Source organism: Zalophus californianus, chromosome 4 (genome assembly GCF_009762305.2).
Source record: "Zalophus californianus isolate mZalCal1 chromosome 4, mZalCal1.pri.v2, whole genome shotgun sequence".
Classification (NCBI taxonomy): domain Eukaryota; kingdom Metazoa; phylum Chordata; class Mammalia; order Carnivora; family Otariidae; genus Zalophus; species Zalophus californianus.
The window spans coordinates 1,709,936-1,727,523 of NC_045598.1; the positions used below are offsets into that span (position 1 = coordinate 1,709,936).

The following is a 17,588-nucleotide window of genomic DNA, read 5'->3' on the forward strand; positions in this document are numbered from 1 at the left end:
TGTGTGCACATCTACGCGGAGATCCACGCTCGGGAACTTCTGATTTGATGCGTTGCCGGGGAGACTTCCTTGAGAGAGTCACAGCTTCCAAAGCCATTAGGCTGATGAACACAACATAAAGTCAAATCCACCTTGGGGTTTCCTGCCCCTGCGACCAGTCTCCTGATCTGTGTGCTCCTCCATGAGTTTCTGATTTTAGAGCCTCCATGCCCCACTGGGGTCTGCAGCCGCCTTCCCGCCTGAGCCGCTGCGCTCTGTCACGGGGACCTGCCAGGCCCTCGCCTGTGATGAGTCATTAGGGTCTGCTGCGGCGATCCACCACCGGCTCCCTAAATGGGCTGATGAGCGCTGTCACCACAGGCCAGAGCACTCTCCCGGGAGCGGGGGGAGCAGTTTCAGGGGGGGACAGAGCTGTCTATGCCACCACCGAGGCCTTTTCATTATACGAGAAGGGCTAAAAGCTTCAGGGAGAAGGATGCCGCCTGGGGCCTTGTGAGGATGGGCCTGAGCCTCCCGTACCCCACAGTCCCGGCATCCAGCTTCAGGTGGCTTGCAGGGGCTTTGCCTCCCCTGCCACTTCTGTCCCCCCCATGGCCTCAGCTGGGTCCCCGGGTTCTCAGTGCCGCCAGTGAGGGCACACCAGCTGCAGCCTTGTGCTGACTGCTGGGGCTCGTCTCCTGCCCGCATGGGAAGATCTCCGCGTCCGCTGTGGCTGAGGAGGCACGGAGCTCCTGCTAGGACCCCGCCTCCCCTGCCGACCCCCCAGGCCACCATCACCCCCTCACATCAGGACCCCGAGTGTCAAGCATAGGTGAGGCCGGCGGCACAGGGCCGGGGAGTAAGTAGCACATATGGAAACGGCTGGAAAATCAGCCTAAGCAAAAAAAGAAACCCAAATTCCATAGTTAAAAATAGCCACATACACCACAAAAGAGTTGCTGTGGGTGAAGGGAGGGAGGGTCTACGTGGAGCGGCCCCTTCATCCCGTGCAGATAAACTCTGCTCCTTCCCCTGTTGGAGCCCGTCCGAGTCCGGCTGGTGGCCTTCCTGACCTCCTGGCCCCCTGCCCCTTCCCTAGGGCCCCCTAGGTCCAAGGGCTGCTGCCACCCCTGCCGGGACCCCACGCGGGCTCAGCGATGGGGGAGGCAGATCACCGGCCAGCGCGGCAGGTGGGGGGACCAGGCACCCGCAGCTCCTTTCTTGGAGCATTTCAAAAGAAAATTAAAACGGAAAGAAGCCGAGGCCGCAGGGCCGGGCCGTGGCCGTCGGCCCGCTGCTCGGGAAGAGCCGGTTCGGCCGCGGGGCCTCGCCTGCACTGCCTGAAACCGGACATCTCTGCAGGCCGCGTCTGCCCACTTTGCAAAGCATGCTCAAGTTTGGGGGAACAAAGCTTTCGCCTTTTATTTTTAACAAAACCTCGGTGGTGGGAAGGCTGTGGGGGTTTGGTGAGCGCCCAGCCCGACCTCAGCTCAGGGACGGAGCTGGCTTTTTTCCTTCCTCTGACCCTCACGTGCCGAAGCCATTCCTCCCTTACCCTGTCTTCCTCTTCAGAGCTGTTCGGTGTAATGGACTTCCTTAAATTAATAATGCGTAGAAGGAGATTTACAACACGTCGCTAAAATATTGTCTCTGCCTTTTATTCATGCGTTTGTCACTGTGGCCTCTAATCGAGGTGCTCAGGGAAGGGATAAATAATGAAGAGAGAAACACTCTGTCATAATCCAGGACCATTTGCAAATTCATCACCGATATTCTGGGAGAAGGAAAGACAGAGGAGATGACAAATATCCCGCAGTGCTAATATATCTCGTTGATTCCCTCTCTGTTTATTCAGATAACCTACTTGGGCCGTGATAGAATGAGGAGCTCCGGCAGCCCCAGCAACAGATGGGGCCGCCGGCTGCTCGGGGCCCAGGCCACGCGCGGCAGCCCGGGCGCCTTGCACAGGGGCTGGGTGCAAGATTCATTGTGATTGACCTGATTTGGGGTGACTTTCGGGGGAGCTCTTCTCGGAGGGAAGCAATGGGAGGTGATTTCTGCCACAAATCCTTGCAACTCTCTCTCCGCGGGAGGAAACGGAGCTGTTGCTCCTGGGTTTGTGACTGGGTTTCATGAGGTCGATGACCAGTATTAAAAAGAAGAATCGGCCCACACTCAAATCAATACCCCCCAAAAGAGGCACAGAATGTTTTTCTGGTTCGGAGGGATTTTGTCTGCTGGTGTCTCCCTCCTCCAGTGAGGGCATGGCCGCACGCTTGGAGGCTTTCTCTGGGGAGGGGTTTTCGCCGACAGGAATCGGGGAACAGGGGAAGAGATCTGCTTCGGGAGATTTCTCTCAGCTCCGCAGGGTTGGACCCGGTCAGAGGAGCCTCTGTGCTTCCCGCCCATTGGCAGGACCCCCACCCCGCCCCCGCCGCCACCCAGGCTCCTTCAGCCCAGGGCGAGCAGACAAGGGCTGCAGGTCAGAGCCCCAGGCCTGCTCCCTCCTGGGTGCCAGGGCGGTGTCCTCACAGGGTGGAAAGCAGAGGTGCAAAGTGCCTCCTCCGGGCATGCAGGGGTGGGGTCAGCTCGGAGGGAAGCCTCCAACTGCCTCGGTGGGGGCTGTTACTTCTCAGAGAGTCTGGAGAGGGACCCAGGAGACAGGGTCCATAGTGCTGGGCAGTTCGCCGGGCAGTTCACACGAGGCTGTAGGGGAGCGGGTCTCTGGGCAGTGACAGGGTGGGCAGGAGGACAGCCCAGATCTCAGAGGCAAGGCCATTACCACCTGGTTTCCCGGGCTGAGGTCCCAGGACAGGGGCTCAGCACCCACCTGGCCACCTGCTCGGCTCACAGGGCCAGAAGGGAGGTCACTGGGCTCTGGCGGAGCCCAAGCAAACATTCAGACCCACGGGGAGGGGAAATGGGGGCCCCCCATTAAACTGGAATTCTAATAGACGCCACGTCATGCTTTAGTGGAGGTACATCCCCAGTACGGTGTGTGTTTTATTGTATTCACTGTGTTGTATTTTATTTGTTCTTTCCTGTGTTTTATCTGGCAGCCCTATGCCACATCAAAAACAGACTCTGCTAGATCCGGTTGCTGGGGCGGGGGGGGGGCGGGGAAGAGGTCCACCTGTCAGGAAAGATGGTGGACTGCAGGGAAGGCGTGGCTCCTGGGTTGTGGCAGGACCCGTGGTTGGGGAGCATGGCCTGAACACACTTCTCCTGAGAAGTTGGCCGATTGGATGGTGCCAGGGTGGGGGTGGGGGGCTGCCAGCACATACGTAAGGTCCGGCTGTGTGTGCGTGGCTCAGATCTGGTGGCTGGACAAGGGGGCCCCCCAGAGGACACCCAGACGGCGATGCTGCCGGACTCCCCAGGCTCCCCCGTGGGGCTCAGCGCCCTCCTGCTCAGCCAGCCCAGGTCGGCCCGTCAGCCTCAGCATCCGATACTCCTTTCCCACCTAAACTTTGCACATAAATTACAGCATATATTATAAAAAGTAGTCACACAGACAACGTTTGCTCACTGTAGAAAATACGGAAACCCAGTTTTTAAATTAAAATCTCACGCCCCATCACCCCGAGATAAGGGCTGTATGTTTTCGGTCCACTGTGTTTACCTTTTATGTATTGACGTGTGTATATAATTAGATGAAATATAAATTACGTAATTCTACATGTAAGTTATTTCACGTGCGTAGCACGTGAGATGTGAGGTGGTGATTCTCCCAGACGTTGCCACCGACACTTGGCCGTTTGTGTGAACAGCCGCCGCCAGGCAGGGTCCCCAAATCCTGGCAAAGTAAACACTCCTGTATCACTCGAGTGCGCCAAGAACACGCTCACCGCCTCCTGGGAGGTGCCCTGATGGCACAGGAGGGACACGTGGGTCTTGTCCTCATGGGCGTTCCTTTCCAAAAACGGGAACCAGACTTCAAAACTTGTTTTCTGTCAAAAATGTGCTATGATTATTTAAGTGGGAGGCATTTGCATTTTTTGTTTTTTTATTTTTTAAAGATTTTATTTATTTATTTGACAGAGAGAGACACAGCGAGAGAGGGAACACAAGCAGGGGGAGTGGGAGAGGGAGAAGCAGGCTTCCCGCCGAGCAGGGAGCCCGATGCGGGGCTCGATCCCAGGACCCCGGGATCATGACCTGAGCCGAAGGCAGGCGCTTCACTGACTGAGCCACCCAGGCACCCCGGTGTTTGCATTTAAAAAAAAAAAAAAACATTTTTTTAAACCTATACCTAAGCCACTGATATTTTGGGGTTTTTGCTGAGCCGGTTAAATTTTAAAACTGGTATTTTCTTTAAACGCTAAGAAGGCGCCTTCCCCTCTCCCGAGGCCTGGAGGAAGCTAGGACTTCACAATCTGATCGTAACAGGCACAACCAGCTTTTGTTGCGGGGGGGTGGGGCGTGGAGTGGAGGAGTCTGAGCTTAAGGGTTTGTTAAATATTTTTCTTTACAAAGTGCGGGAAGTTAGCCCCCGCCGCCCCGGTCTGCTGGAACAGGCTCCCAGGCACAGCCCAGGGCAAGCAGGTGCGCGAGAGGCTCTCACATGCAGCACAAACTTACACTCCAAATTCACCCGCCGTGTCTCTGAAACCGAGGACTGGCTGGGTGTCCTGTATTTGCATCTCCTAGCTCTGCGCATCCCAGGCTGGAGAGCTCACACTCGGCCAAGCGTGGGATGCACAGAGGCCGCTGGCTGCAGGTAGCCGGGCGTCGGTGAGCCCTGGGGCCGGGGGTCCTGTAGGGATCTGCCCTGGGGACCCCGGGATGAGGCTGCAGGCCCTGCCCTTAGCCATCCGGGTGGGCTGGGAAGGTAGAGAGTGATCGAGCGAGACTTCAGGTCTGGGTCCCACAGTGCAGCCCGCCTCAAAATCTGCTGCAGACACCCTGCTAGGAGCCCGGCAGGAATTGGCCAGGTCACTTCTCTCACAGCCCTTCCGGATGGGATAGTGGGGTCTCAGAGAGGTCAAGTGCCCTGCCCGAGGCCACACAGCCACGAGGCGGCCGAGCCTCCCCGTGGGTCTGTAGCTTTCCTTCTTTTCTTTTTCCCTCTCCCCGTGATGATGTGTTCCCTCTCTTTTCCCGAGACCCTAAAAGGGAGAAAATGAGGTGAGGTTGGCTCGCGGAAGCTTCTCCCCCATCCCTGACGATGTGGAGGGGGCACCCTGTCACCTCCCGGTGCTTTTCTGTCCCACGAAAGACCGGGGGTCCCTGGGAGCCGCCGACAGGTGAGGGAGGCCCCGCAGGAGGCAGGCCCACCAGGAATGTTCCAGAAGAGAAAGACGGTTTTCAAAGTTTCTCAAAAGATGGCAGAGGACGGCTTCAGACCTCCCCAGAAAACACACAGAGAAGCACGCTGGAAAGTGGTCAGGGGAAAGTTTATTGGAAACTTGGCCCCTGGAGCCGGGGAGGGTTCTTTGTTTGCCGGTCACAGCCACACCAAGTACAAGGAGGTGCTTTCCCACATCTTGTCAAAGGACAGCATTTCCTCCCTCCTTTCTCCTCGGGCTGATTAGCGGGTCGGGCAGTGGCGTGAGGACATGTTGGGGGAAGGAAAATGGGGGTCATTTTGGAAAACCTCTTTGTGGATGGGTCGGGAATGGGGAGAAAATGAATAGTTATAAGCTCATTTCCATAGAAACTGTCTCATTATCATGCTGGCTGCCCGCTGGACGAGGCAGGGCTTCCTGCCAGCAATCGGGCTCCACAATTAAGTGTCCCCTGCTCGCCCGGCTGCCAGAGAAGCCGGTCAGGAGAGATGGCCCCCAACCCCAGCCAGCCCGCACAGAGGGACTGTCAAATCCGCCGTTTCCTTGAAACGGCAGACATCTGTGTGGGGATTTCGCCGGGCGCATGAAAAACCACGAGCTAGCCCCGCGTAATGATGAGGCGAGGGCCGTCAGGAGGCGACTCCCATTGCAAAATCCCGTGCCCAGCCCTCACTGCCGATTTTTTATTGGAAGCAGTACGGGCTGGTCTCCCAGGCACCCCTGAAGATGGGGAACAAAAGAAATTGGAACAATTGGGTTTAAAATCACTTCCTGGGCCGTGCCCTTTGTGTTCCGCGTGACACGGCCTGGTCCCCGCGCTCGCGCGGGAGGCACATTGTCACCGAGCGGCTCGGGTGGGCAGATTTCCCCGGGGGGTGCTGGAGCCGCTCCAAGCCCCCACCAGCAGGCTCCCGCGGAGCCGCCCCCCCTCCCCGCTGTCTGCGCCCCCCAGTCCCCGTGCTCCCGCATGGCAGCCTGGCCCCGTCCCACGCGGAGCCACGCTGGGCCGGCCTCGTGGCCGCCCACGAGGGTAGCTAGGTCCGGAACAGGGGGCCTCAGATGTCAGAGAAGAAACAGGATTTCTTCCGAAGAAGATGCACATGAGCAGCATGGAGGAGGCGGCGGCGCCCCGGAGAACCTTCTCTCCGAGACCCGGCCGGCTTGCTCGCCTCAATTGTGGTAAAACAGATTCCAGGTAACATTTACCAGGTTAGCTCCGGGGCAGTGTGCAATTTGGTGGCGTGAGACACATTCGTGTGCGGTATAGCCAGCGCCGGTCGGTCTCTACCCCAAACTTTCTCATCCTCTCCAACAAAAACTCCATCCCCATTCAGCACTGAGCCCCTGTGCCCCCTCCCTCCCACCCCTGGCAACCTCTTCTCTTTTCTGTCTTTCTGGATTTGCTGGCTTATCTTTTTAAGATGGAACAGCTTATCCCGGGAAGGAAAGATTACCTAAGCTCCTCCAAGATCCGCAGCCCTCGGGAGCCGGTCTGGAGCAGCCTCTGCCTTGGCCGGGGTTGTCCTCTATGCATTTATTAATCGCCCGTTTCCCCTGGTTTTGTAAGAGGCCTGTTGGGACAGAAATGACCCTGCCCTGGGACGTGAATAATCGAGGATTGACAGCGGTGAGACGCATGCTCCCCGCGGAGGCACTGCACCCTGATGGGCGCGCGGGGAAGGCCGGACTGTGTGTCGGGGGGGAAGGCGGTGACAGGGGTCGCGCCGGGGGTGTCAGGCGCGGGTCTGAGCTCTGCTGTCTTTAACCTTCAGAGTCTCGGACGAGGTAGGGACTGGATTGTCCTGATATTACTGCCTCTGACGCCCCGGCAGCAGGAGGCCCAAGGTCAAGGGTCAGGGCAGCTGGTGTTCAAGAGCATAGCTTCCGGAACGCTTTAGGAGCGGGGCGAGCGGGGAAACCCCCAGCAGCTACTTGGGGGGCCATTTCTCAGAAACGTAGCTCTGCTCCGTGTCCAAACCAAGCGTCCGACCGAGGGAAGCAATGAGCTCCTTGGAACTGTCCACGCGCGGTGGGTGCTCAGTGGAAACCTGCAAAGTCTGTCAGTTAAGGTAACGGACGACTTAGCCTCCTAGCACCGTCGTAACTCAGCGCCAGAGACTGGGGCTTCGACAGCAGGAGTGTCATTTCTCCCTGTTCCGGAGGCCGGCAGTCTGAGGTCGGTGTGTCCGTGGGCAGGTTGCTTCCTTGGCACAGAGTCACCCCAGGCCCACCCCACCCCACCCCTGCCTTGTCTTCACAGCACCTCAGCCCATGTGTGTCTGTGTCCGGGTCTCCCCCTGTCAGGAGGACATGGGTCATGTGGAATCGTGGCCCACTTCAGAGACCTCATCTTAACTGGTTACATCAACAATGGCCCCGTTTCCATCCACATTCTGGCGTACCGGGCCTCAGGACTCCAACACGTGAATTTGGGGGGACACGGCTCAACCCACAACAATGAATATTTGCCCACTTCATCCCACATGACACCATCTTTCCAAGAGGCCTCTGGGGGGACATCTGGCTGCCCCGTCCTTGGCTCTCGCCACCCCGGGGTGCAGGGACATGCCCCCCCTCTGTCCGGCCGGCCTGGACATGCCCTCTAAAACAATCACGAGGTGCAGATCATCTGTGGTTCTGATGCTGGATCCCCACCCCGAAACCTGCGCAGGGTCCAGACCCCAGAGGCCTCTGCCCCGTGGATTCCTTGCCCCTCAGATGGCCAGCCCACAGCTTAAGTGGACTGCGTGACACACACAGGAGATCACTCCTTTTTCGTGGTTTTCTAAGGTTTGAAAAGTGATTTGGAATAATTTTAGGTTGTCCTGGGGTTGGCAGACAGTGTGATAGGCAATTCGAGAAGACAAAGTTTTTAAACGGAAGCATTTTGCCTCCTTGTTTCTAATTTCTAGAAACATGATCAGTGTCAGCGGGCGAGCTCGGGCGACAGCCTCCAGGAGCCGTTTGCTCGCACACAGCCGGCCCGGGGCCCTTGTGCAGAGCGAGAGTGGAGCCCGGCCGCTGGCCCCCGCGAGCCACCGCACAATCCCGTCAGCAATCTGCTGACCAGACAGGAAACTTCGCTGTGTCCCAGGCTGCGCGTGTCTCTGGAAGGGCTGGGCGTGAAGTGTGAGGAATTGGTACCTAAGTGCCGGCGGCAGCCCGTGGCCTGCAAGGGGCGTGGGTGAACGAGGTCACCTGCACCAGAATGAGGTCTCAGCTGGGTCGTGGGCGCCGACAGGCCTTGCTGTATTGACGGGATAAGACACCGGGGTAGCAGTTCCAGGGGAGGGGCTGTATTGGGGTCCCCTGGGAAACGGGGTGTGTGGGGGGCGCAGCCACGCTGACAAACGCCTGGTCAACTGCCATGTCGGGAGCCTGGTGTGCCCCTTCTCCCACCCCCTGGTGTTTTGGGGCCCAGGTCTGTGCCCCAGCCGTTCTAGGAGGGGCTTCTGCCTTCCAGAGGCTTCCCACCACCCTGAGTTCAGACGTCTTTGATCGTTTGATTGGCCCTTGTATCTGTGACACCAGGGGGAGAGTTTGTGCCTCTGTGCCTGGTGGCCCAGTGCATGAGGAAACGCTCAGATGGGACTCAAGACCTGTGGGGCTGATGACGGACACTCCAGGGCCTGTCCTCTAGATGGTCCCTTGCGGAGGGGAGTGCTGTCATGGGCTGCAGTCTCCCAGTGTGAGCTGCCACCCGGGTGCAGGGACCAGCCCACCCAGACTCAGGGATGGGGGTTCCCCTGGGCTCAGGGACGGGGACCCACCTGGACACAGGAATAGGGGTTCACTGGGGCTCAGGGACGGGCTGCAGCCTCCTTTCTCCATGGCTACACCACCCACATTACTGAATGCTTAGCAAAACGCAAGTTGAGAGGGGCCTCAGAGAGGGGCTTTTGTGGTCATGCAAGGGGGTGTTGGGACGGCAGGGTAGAGCCCCCCATAGCCCCTGGCCCTTCCTGCGTCTGGGTCTGAGGGCTACACTGGAACCTCACCTTGCTTTCCGTTTGGCTGAAATTCATTAACGGCCAGGAAATCATGGATTTTCAAGGCCAGCTTTTCCCATAGACTTCCACTTAAGCAGAGAAAATCAAATTGATGCAAGTAAGTAACAAGAAACAGCTCCCAGACTACTCTGCTAGGAAGCCAGGCAGCTGGCTCTCCTCGTGTGGCCAGTGGTGGACACCACACTGAGGTTGCCACGCCGGGTGCCACAGGCCAGCTGTCTCCCTGGTGGCAAGCATGCTCCAGAGTTGTGTAGGAACACACCTTGGGTAATTCTGAAAAGGAGAATGAGCCCCCATGGCAGGCCCCGTTCAATGTGTCGCCAGGCACCTGACTTCCCTTATAAGCCTCCCCGAGGTCAGCGCTCCCGTTAAATGGGGCCTTTGCAGGGGTACAGCCCTGGGACAGCATTTCGTGAATGGCCCGTGGCCTTCTCAAGTGGGAAAGTGCTCTTGGAGCGAAGCTTCCTGTGTGTGGCTAGGACCCCTTGGCCCGGCTCACGGCCAGGCCCTGGCCAGAGCCTCCTGGTGGTTGGGGGGAGGTGGGTGCCCATGGGAGGTGCAGCTCGGGCTGTGTTCTTGGCCTCTGTGAGTGAACTCAGGCCTCAGCTGTGATGTGGGACGGTCACCAGGCCAAAGGCTTGGGTGCTAACTCTGAGCCCAGGTGCTTAGAGCCCACCATGTGTGCGGGCTCTCTTCGTGCTCCCGGCAGCCCGACAGAGCAGGCGTCCTTGTTCCTTCTATGCAGAGGTTGCCAGGAGGCCCAGAGACCTCAAGGCACTCGCCTGAGAACACACGGCAACACACAGCCCGACGCTGTCTGGTAAGATTGAACACTGTCCTCTAAACCACCGCTCAGTCCTGATACCCCGGTTGGAAGGACTCCTAGAGGCTTAGAGCGAGCTGCCGACAGCCAGTGCGGGCTCCGTCAGTGTGGTCTACACCCCACTGACACCACGACCAGCAGCAAGCGTGAGAAGGTGATGTTCAACGGCGTTATCAAGAGAAAAGGAAGGAGGGGGTGAAGGCCCCTGGCCCTGGCCCCCATTCTGCGGGAGGAGCTTTGATGTGAGAGGAACTTCTGAAATTGACCCCATCCAACGCCAGCCCGCCAGTTGGCAATCAGCAGATCCAGAGTTCTCCCAGTTCTCCGGGAGTTCAGTGCTTGGGCTGTGGATCAGGGCCGTGGGCTGGTGTCGGGGAGCAGGTTTAGGGACAGGCACTGGCTGGAGGCAGAAGAAGGTCGGTTCCCTGCTTGTCCCCAGGGGCACATGAAAGCTCAGGGGCGGCCGGGGGGGGACAGTCTCCGCACCGCGATGAAGGCAGGGAGGGGGACCTGCTCTGCCCTTCCCTGTGCCCCTGCCCACCTGCTGCGGGCCACGGCACCAGTCAGGCACAGCGAGCAAGTGGCCATTTCCAGTCCTGCCACAGCGCCAGAGCCGCGGAGCGGGAACAGGTGAAGATCGCAGAGACTTGTAAATTAGTTGCTAATGAGGAAGTTAGGAGATTTGCTGAGGCATAAACAATGAGAAGCCCAGAGAAAGAAGATAAATGGGTGCGGAGCCCTTCCCTCCCTGCCCCCACCCACGTGCTTTCAAACTCTGGGTTAGACAGGGCTGAGATGCAGATCCCAAGGCCGGGTTAATGGGAAGAAATTGGTTGAAAATGTAGAGACAATTAACTGGACTACCACGCCAACGTGGTGAGGGTGGTGTCGGGGCACCATGGGGACCCTGGTGGGGTTGCTGTGACATGACTGGGCCACCTGCTGCCTGCCCCACCCCGTGTCAAGTGTTCTGTGGGCGTCCCGACACTGGTCCCCACAAGAACCTGATGGGGGCCCCATGGCTCCTGCCACAGAGAAGCCGCAGGAGCAGAGCCCAGAAAACCCTCCCGGTGAGCGAGCCCCGGGGTTCCAGCAACGGCAGTGAGACAGCCCGTGGGACGGCGAGGTGGCTGCCCGGGACTCTCCGACCACAGCGGATAAGCTGTTCCGGGAAGCCGGAGACCCCCGGGGGCCGGCCTGCGGAGCCCAGCCCGCCTGCAGCGAGTGCGGACGCGGTGTCTTCGTTGCCCGCCACGCTGCGCGGTGGGGCCGCCTCTTGCACCATGTGCAGATTTTCCGCTCGCCCTTATCAACAAAACCCACAGATCTGGGACTTCAGGAGAAGCTGGGCTTCATGACGTCAGACTCCCGAGATCTGCCCACGTAGGCCTCGTGCTCTGAGTACGTACAGCTAGAAAATATTCTCGTGAAGCTGGTCAAGAGCCAAAGGAAACACCCGTGTTTACGTGACTGAAGCCGACTCACCAGCGGCTTTCTTGGGGACGTCGGGCCGGGAGACGTTTCCACGGGGCTCAGAGCCCAGAGCAGGGTCCTAGTAGACAGGATTCCACGCCCAGCGCTGTGCGTCGCCAGACTACCACCTGGGGCAGGCCAGGGCTTGGCTGTGCCTCAGTTTCCCGATGCGTGCAATGGGGCTATCCCTGGGCCTTGCCCCTGGGGTTATTGGTAAGACCAATGGCGCCTCCTTCCTGGCTGGCACATGGATGCCGTTCACTCCCGGGACCAGGAGAGTGACAACGAACCAGACAAGCAAGGAAGCAAACCTCGGGTCCCACCGTGCCCACCGTGCCACCGTGCCCGGCAGCCCCCGTGTTGCCGTGCCAGCTCTTGGCGCCCTCTGGCCGGCGTCGGGTCTTGCAGGGGAAGGACGGGAAGGAACCGGCGTCGGCTCCAGCCCCTGGCGCCTCTCGGAGCAGCAGGCCTCTCCTCTGGCTCCCGGTCCCGGGCCGGCCGCGCTCGGGTCAGCAGCAAGCTAACGCCTTTGTCAGGGTGATTAATAGTGCTGGGGATTGTCGTTAATTCACTGCCTAATGACTGTGGCCGGCGCGCTCCGAGTAATCGGGTGATGTATGTGGGGAGCGCCCACCTCATGGCAGAGGTGAAAATCATTTCGACAAGTCAAATATTGTCACAGGGAGCAAATGGCTCTCCCTGTTAATAAAAATTAATGAATTTTTTTCTTTCTTTCTTTCTTTTTTTTTTTTTTTTCTCGCCACTGGCCTGCTAAATGAAGGTGCAGAGTGGCTGAGCCGGGACGAGCTTGGCGGACTTCAGCACTTTATTTGATGGTTAAAACTAGAAATGTCTTTATTAGGGCAAAATGCAGCCAGAGGGCCAGGGTGGGTGCCGGCCACTGGTGGCTGAAGCTGGGGGCTGCTCTGGCCTGGGGGGCCAGTGGGAGGCTCGCCCACGTCTGCAGGGGGTGAGGCTGCCCCTGGCTTTCTGGTGTAGAGTGTGGGGGTCCCCCAGCTGATCGCTCATCCTCCCGTCTGCAGCCCCATGTCTAGGCAGCATCGGGGAGGGAGCAGGTGCTCGGTCAGTGCAGCTGGGAGGGTCCTCCTGGCCCCTCGAGAGCTGAGGCACAAGAAGGCACCACTCCCATGGGGGGCAGCAGGTGGCTCTGACCCTCTTCCCAAACCGCGGGACCTGCCTCTGAGGGTCCCAGGCTGCGCAACACCCCCACTCCTGCTTTGCTGGGGACCAGGGCAACCCAGGGAGCCGAGGGGGCCCCGAGGGAGGGGAAGGAGTGGGGAGGACCCACGCCCACCTCTCGCATCTCCAGGGCTGGGGGCGAGTGGACGCGGCAGAGCCCTCTGCCACTGCGTGCCAACACCGGGTGTCATTCTGCGCGGCCACGGCTGTGGGGGTGCAGACCTGCCCTGCTGGGTGGAGGCCCAATGGGAAGGTGCTTCGCCTCCCAATGCTCTGGCCACTGGAGCCTCCAAGCAGGGCCTACCTCTCCTCCGCCACCGCCCCTGACCCGAAGGCACCCCAGACCCACCAGCACCCCGCCCCTCACCCAGGCCTTCCGGGTGGAGGCAGGCGCTCTGGAGCGGCTTTCTTCCTGTTGTGATTTTTATTTCAGGGCAACATTTGTTTACTTGCGGCGTGACTTGCTTCGGCCTGTGAATGGCAGCCACAGGCCCAGTTGGTAGGAACTGGAGAGATAAATATGTCTATAAATAGTTCGGTGGCGGTTGTCGGGGGTGTTTGCCCAGCGTTAACCCGTTCTTCCACAGTGGTGCCCGCACACGGAGGGAAAGCAAAGCAGAGAACAGAAGGGGCAGAACACGTCCTCTCCCTGCGGTGTGCCCAGGGGACGTCCCCTGCAGGGGCAGCTCCTGGGCCCAGCCTGCAGAACCCCCCACGGAGACCTCAGCCGCGTACCCCCAAACCCTCTGCACCCTGCCTGCCTACCACCAGCAGGTGCGGCCATCCCCAGCTTGGCTCGTTCCCTCGGCACCCTGTTAAGGCTTCTGGGTCTGCAAAATCCCGAGTGTTTGTGAGAGTTGGGAGTCCCCAGGCTGAACTGACTCCTGGGTTCCTCCCCTTCTTCCTCCGTCTGGGGGATCCAGGACTCCTCGGGCCTGGGCCTCAGCGCCCCAGGCTGAGCACAGGAAGAGCCCCAGACAGCTCCCAGGGGAGGGAAGAGCCACTGGGTCTTGCCACCAGCACAGCCCCCAGAGCCCAGCCCGGCGGGGTGCTCAGTGAGGATGAAGCCCCAGGGGCGCTGAGGGTCGTGCTGGTGGCTGGTGCCGCCTGCGTTCGCTGCGCGGGTGCGTCGTTGCCTTGAAGCTCCTGACAGGTTGGGTGTACCCCTCTTGTACAGGGAGGGACCACGTCCAGACAGCCTCCGTGGGCACGCGGAAGAGACTGCCGTGGGTACAGGTTCGGCATGACCAGCAGGGACGAGGAGGGAGGGAGCTCCGGACCTGGCCGCGGGGCTGTCGATGGGGCCTCGCTCCCTTTGGTGGAAGAGGCCGGTGGGGGTTTCGCTGGTACCGAACGCACACTGTGGTCAGAGGCTTGCACGCCCGCATTCGCAGCGGTGTTATCCACGGGAGCCGAGACGGGGAAGCGGCCCGGGTGTCCAGCAGCACACGGCGGGATGTACAAGCGCGGTCCGTCCACACGATGGAATGTTCCTCAGCTTTCCGAAGGAGTAGAGGCTGGCACCTGCTCTAGTGCGGGAACCTCGGGAGTGTTCAGTGAAATAAACCAGAAAGAAAAGGACAAACCCTAGAGGAATAAAGAAGTCAGATTCGGGAAGAGAAAGGAGAAGGGTGGGCGCCAGGGGCTGGGGGCGGGGAGGGGGAGTGAGTGCTTCATGGGGACAGACTCTCTGTTTGGGAAGATGGGAAGGTTCTGGAAACAGATGGTGTGATGGTTGTACAACAATGTGGACGTACTTAATATCCCCGAACTGTGCACTTAAAATGGTAAAAATGGTAAGTGTTATGTGTCCTTCACCACAATTTTTTAAAAAGCACACTCTGCCATAGCCAGACGTCAGGCTGCATAGGGAGCTGGTGTCTGGGGCCAACCTCCCTTGGTGTCGGAGGGGGTCTTGCGGGCCGGGGTCCCCTCTGGGGCATCAGCAGTGTGGACGTGAGGGTTCTGGGAGAACACCCCTGTTTGGCCGCCGGCTCACGCAGTGCTTAGCGCGGGTGACCGGGGAGACTTGGCTGTGATTTAGAAGAAAAACAGACAGATTTGAGCAATCCGTGGGCTACCTCGCTGCCCCCAGGGCTCGGGGAAGTGGTGTATTAACCAAGGAATAAAGGAGAGGAAGAAAAAAGGCCAAATCACATCTCTCTGAAACAAAGAGGCTTCGTACCAGGAACGAACCTTGATAGAAATTACAGTGCATCGCGAGCCATTCAGCGCCTGCCCGGGGCGATAGAGGCAGTGAGGAAATAGGGGTGGGGGCTCGAAACGGGAGCAGCGTGGTCCCTAGAGCATTGCGCGGATAAATAATCGTCTTAGAATAATGCACTCGCCTTCAGCAGGGCCAGGTGGTCTGGGCTGCGGACCCGGGGCTCGGGGGCCGGGGAGGGGTGTAGCGGGCAGTGGGCTCCCGGTGCTCCGTCTGGGCAGGTGGCCCCCGGGCACCCAGGCCTGGCTGCAGGCACCAGCTGAGGAGGGCCCAGGAGGGGGCAGGTGGTGTGGCGGGCGAAGCCCTTCCAGGACCCTGTCTGCTCCTGTGCATGGCGGGGCAGGAGGAGCCCCTTTGCTCCCCTTCTGGATCCACGAGGGCCTCTGGCAGCCACAGGCTGGCCCCTGCGGAGGAGCGTCTGACCTGGAGCTTTGGCCGCAGCTTGGAGACCCGCTCGCAGGATGCCCGGCATCCCAGCTGTGAGGACCGCTGCTCCGGCTCCTTCTCCAGCAAAGGGGCTCAGCTGGGCCCTGTGTCCCCCAGAGCGTTGGTTTCCTCACCTGAAGAACGGGCAGGCTATATCCGCTTCATGGAGCTGTGGCAGAGGAAGGACAGAGGGGGCCCTGGGGGGGGGGTGGCGGCCCCCAGGCCACTCCCCGGGACTGTTGTAAAAAGTACCATAAACTGGGGGGCCTCTGTGGTCCCACGGCCACCTCGCCCGTGTGTCTCCTCTTTAAGGACACCAGTCACATTGGACGAGAACCCACCCAATGCCCTCATCCTAACCTGCTGCACCTGCACAGGCCCCATAGACGAGGCCCCTTTCACGGGGCCCGAGTTAAGACAAAGCATGTCTTTGGGGAGACCCATTTCAACTCACACAGTCGGGAGCTGCCCCATCCTTGTGACATCCTGGGTGGGATGTGGGAGGCAGTGGGGACCACCGAGCTGTTCCGACTTCACTCCAAAGAGGAGGCAGCTCTGTGGGCCGTCCCTGGCTCGCTCAGTGTTTGGGCTGAAAGAAGAGCCTGCCAGAAGGTGGCCAGGTCAAGAGGTCGCCATGCCCCTGGACTGGGGAGACGAGGCAGGAAGCCCCACCCTTGTGGGGAGATTTCTGTGCAGGTGCGGCTTGTAGAGGGTGGTGAGCCAGGCGCCATCCCAGGATCTCGCGGGTCCTAATGACAGTTCTGCCATCCGCCCTGCAGCTGGGGCTCGTTGCCCTCCGGTCCCTGTGGGCAAGGTCCCGGGTGTGGGTTTGAGAATATAAATGACAATTGATTATTATTAATATTTAGCATGTTTGCAGAAACGTCTTTTCTCGGTGCTATTAATCTGCCGTGTTAGTAGCAGCCATGCTCCCACCCTTGCTCGGCGGCCGTGCGGTGAGGGGAATGCCAATGAGCCGCGGGCTTCCAGAGGCCGGGTCGGGAGGTGGCTCCGGGGGGCGGCGGCTCCTGGTGGGGGCGTTCCTGGAAGCGAGGTCGTCCCAGCGCTGAAGCCCGGGGCTGCGGGGACAGCCTCGCATTTGCTGCGGCAGACGAAAGCACCGCAACGCTGGCCAGAGAGAACCCTCGGCTCCCGCTTCCCCTTCCAGCAAACCGTTTCTGGAAGTGGGTCTGCAGTCCCAAGACCCCTTCCACAGAGGAGGGGGCTTCTCCCCAAATGGCTGCCCTCGACAGAGACAACCCGCACAGAAATCCTCCAGGAGAGATGAAACATCTGATTTCACCATCTTCCCCTCCGGCTTCTGTAGACCAGCCTGACTGAGCGCACGTCTCTCTGTCCCTCCTCCCCCTTCCAGCAGCGGGCGGCATGGCAGGCCACCTGACAGGCTCTGAACCCCAGGGACGCTTTCTGGGGTCTCTGAGGGGCCCGGGGCACAGTACTCCTCCCTGCCTGGTCGGAGAAGTAAGAGTCAGAAGATGAGAACTAAGCCTCACCTTAGTTCTCCAGAAAAGCTCAGGTGGACCGCGCCACTTATTGTGAGGGCCAGGCAGGCCCGGGCTGAATGGTCGCCCCAGCCCTGGAATGCTAGACCAGGCAGGCAACTTCATGTGGGTGGAGGGAGGGTAGCCCTGAAGGAGCAGTAGAGAAACTGGCCCCCTTCACAAGGTGGGGGCTGGGTGGAGCAAAGCAGGTACTCATCCCAGATTAACTAATCAGTCAAGTGGGGGAAGAAGAGCCACAGAGTCGTGTTAATGGGGTTCATCCTCAGAGAAGGAAGCAATGAGGATTCCTGCTTTCTATATTTCCTGTTAGGAATTGTCCTCAGGATGGTCCTCACATCCATCCACTGTCATCCATCCACCCACCTGTCCACCTATCCATCCATCCACCCACCCACATACCCACCCACCAACCACCCACCCATCCATTGTCCATCCAACCAGCCATCCATCCATCCATCCATCCATCCATCCATCCATCCGTCCATCCATCCATCCATCCACCCATCTATCCATCTACCCATCCAACCATCCACCCGTCCACCCACCCATCCACCCATCCATCTGTCCATCAATCTACCCACCCACATACCCACCCACCAACCACCCACCCATCCATTGTCCATCCATCATTCATCCATCCAT

At 59.5% G+C, this 17,588-nt stretch overlaps 1 protein-coding gene across 7 annotated transcripts in view; it reads left to right on the plus strand.

The window, feature by feature from the left end:
* PRDM16 (PR/SET domain 16) overlaps nt 1–17,588 on the plus strand; it is a 312,932-nt gene that overhangs the window by 75,937 nt on the left and 219,407 nt on the right. The window contains exon 1 of one of the 7 annotated variants that reach the window (XM_027576156.2): nt 6,434–6,462. The exons of the other annotated variants lie outside the window; for them this stretch is intronic. The gene's annotated coding sequence lies outside the window, so the exon portion shown is untranslated. Of the gene's footprint in view, nt 1–6,433; nt 6,463–17,588 lie in introns of those variants that run through there. 7 annotated transcript variants of the gene reach the window in all.